Genomic DNA, 3,380 nt, shown 5'->3' on the forward strand with positions numbered 1-3,380 from the left:
CATTAATGACTGCCCAACATCCCTATTCTTTCCATTCAGTAGTAAAACTGATGAAAAAAGTGGAGGAAATGTCTGACAACCATGAGATAACTTCTGTCAACTTTAAATAAGTTGGGCTTGATATGAGCCATGCTACTTGGCAGTGTTGGTGCTGAGATGATTCAAAGAATGTGATTCATCCCAACAATGAATGTAGTACCTAATGTGAAAAATGATGTTATTGCCCTGGCAGTTGGGAAGGGGGTGGGGAGAAGGGCTGGATAAAAGCAAAAGATGTGCTCCAATGGCTGCCAGGGTTTCCAAATGGGCACCCCGATGGCACTGTCAAACGTAACATGGACACAACCCCGTATGGGAAACCAGCTGCAGGGTAACATGCCAAGAAATCCCGGGTAAGTCAGCAGTTGTATTATTTCACAAGACTAATCAGAGAAGGGCATATGCATTTTACTATTAAATTAAGAAAGAAATGGCTCCGTATCACACAGGAAACACAATGGCCATGTGGATCTGGTGAAGGAGCTCAAATGAACAAGGGGATGAGGAAACATTCAGGAGAAGGCAGCTGGGGCTTCCAATTCTGGGGCCGTTTCCAAAGCATTGGAAATCTGTTTCATGGAAACAGGAGCTAAAAATATTGTGGTACCATTCAAGAAAGTTCCATTTTCTTGACTGTTCACTCTGCATGGCTAATTCCTGTGTTTTGCTATTCCAAGGCGATGGCCAAGTGCTGACGTCATCCTCTGGATTTGCTAAGTCTTGTTGACCTCCCGTTTATTCTGTTAGGGCAGAGTGGATGTCTCAGTTCTCACTGTCATATTCCCAGCGCAGTTTCTGGCACTCAGAGGGCCCTCAGTGACTGTTTCTTTAGTTGGGTTGAGTTGGCGAAGGGGAACTGAGAAATCAGAAGCAATTGGAAGGGACCTTAGAGCTAGTTCTCATGGTCCCCACCCTCTGTCACCCCTCTGAGTGTGAAAAGGCTCCCTCCTCTCACACATCCTTTTCCATCGGTGATGGGAAATGCAATGTACTATCGAGCCATACTTGGCAAGCAGCCAAATTGAACTGCTCTAGACCCTCCCTAGATGATGATTCCTAACTCCAAAATAGATTGTCCTAATGTTCTTGGCCAAAAGCCCATAGTTTTAAAATGAGACTTCGTGTGATTCATGGGTTTTAATATAACCATAAGTATTAATAACACATGCTGTGTAATCAATTGGCATTCTCCCACAAAGAGCTCTAACTCTTCTTATTTCTTATTGTGATATCTTTATACTTACAGATGAACATTAATAAATCTCTCTTCATAAGGGGCAAAACAAGCTTTTGGCTTCACGGAAGTTTCCTGACAACAATGTGATCTAGCTCTGCTAGTTTGGAAGAGCGAAGGGCTGGAGAATTTCATTTTTTTTTTAAATTTTTATTTATTTGTTTGATAGACAGAGATCACAAGTAGGCAGAGAAGCAGGCAAAGAGAGAGGAAGGGAAGCAGGCTCCCCGCTGAGCAGAGAGCCAGATGCGGGGCTCAATCCCAGGACCCTGAGACCATCACCCGAGCCGAAGGCAGAGGCTTAACCCACTGAGCCAGCCAGGCACCTTTTTAATTTTATTTTTAAGTAATGTCCACACCCAGCATGGGGCTCATACTCACAACCCTGAGATCAAAGTTTGCACACTTTACCAACTGAGCCAGCCAGGGATCCTGTGGGCTTGGGAATTTCAGTCACTGAGATCACCCTAGAATGATGTTTAATTTCTGAATTGCACACTCTCACCCCATCCAAATGAGAGTTTCTAACTTGTGTAAATCAGGGACTTTTCCACACCTTGAAAACTTGGGGTCCTTTTATCCATTCATCCAATAATCAAATTCCTAATATATGCTGGGCACTGTGGTACATGTAATGGACAGGTTCCTGTTCACCTTGAACTTTTAGTTTAGAGCAGAACAAAATGAAAGCAAACAGCAACAAAAAACTCAAGTTGCAAAAAAAAAATTATGAAGGAAAACATAGGCTAAGATGGAGAATAATGGAGACTCAGGGAGACTGGGTTTAAGTGGCATGGTCTCGGGACACCTCTGTGGAGATGACACTTAAGTGGAGGTGTTTGCAGAAGAAGATGCAGAGCTGTCCAGGAGGAGGAAGAGGAGATGCAAAGGCTTCTACCTCCTTGGCTTGATGCCGAGCAAGGAACCCAGCGTGGCCACAGTTCTAGCGAGACACAGGATGTGGCTCCAGGTGACGCAGGGGGTCTGACACACTCGCGTGCCATGCTCCCAGGAGCCCAGGCTTTGTTTTGGGTCTTTGGGAGCCACAGAAGAGTTTTCAGCTGCAAGACAATGTGATCCCATTTAAGTTTTGAGGAAAATGTTCTTGATGCTCTAGTGGGACTGGCCTGGAGGAGGCTAAGAGCAGTCACAAGCAGAAGGGTTAGGAGTTGCAGACCAGACGGTGTGGGAAGTGCCCCTGGAAAACAAGTGGGGCAGATCAGGTGTCATGTTTTGATGAGGTCATGGATAGGACTTGCTGATGGATTGATGGGGGGCGGGGGGTAAGGGATGACTTGGCTTGACAAATGGAATGCGTGGAATCCCAATATAATAAAACCATAAATAGAGCTGTTTTACTTAAGGAGGAAGAAAAAGAAAAGGGGCAGGCTAGGTCGGGTCTGCTGGGTGCTTCCTCCTCTCCAACCACCCTTGGGTCTCCCTAGATTACCCACGTACGGTTCTCAGTTTTTAGGGAGCTGAGCCACTTGGAAAGCTTGTTAAATACTGGTTTCTACAGGTAGTGTTCCTGGATCAGAGCATTTAGAGCAGATACAGATAAGATGGTTAACATGGATGTGTCTGCTGATAAGAACTAGTATCCACCGCTTTCAACTAACCTGCAGATTGCTGGGTAGAAATACCTTTTTTTTTTTTTTTTTTTTAAGATTTTACTTATTTATTTATTTATTTATTTATTTGACAGCCAGGGTCACAAGTAGGCAGAGAGGCAGGCAGAGGGAGAGGAAGGGAAGCGGTTCCCCGCTGAGCAGAGAGCCCGATGCAGGGCTCCATCCCAGGACCCTGGAATCATGACCTGAGCTGAAGGCAGAGGCTTTAACCCACTGAGCCACCCAGGTGCCCCTATTTATTTATTTGACAGACAGAGATCACAAGTAGACAGAGAAGCAGGCAGAGGGGGGTGGGGAAGCAGGCTCCCTGCTGAACAGAGAGCCCGATGCAGGGCTCCATCCCAGGACCCTGAGATCATGACCCGAGTTGTGTAGAAATACCTTACAGCAACTGGCAAGCAGTTTGTTGGCAGACTTATGGCTCCTTTTTGTAAGCTTTTTCTTTCTTTCTTTTTTTTTTTTTTAAGATTTTATTT

The sequence above is a fragment of the Martes martes genome (assembly GCF_963455335.1).
Source record: "Martes martes genome assembly, chromosome: 14".
NCBI lineage: Eukaryota > Metazoa > Chordata > Mammalia > Carnivora > Mustelidae > Martes > Martes martes.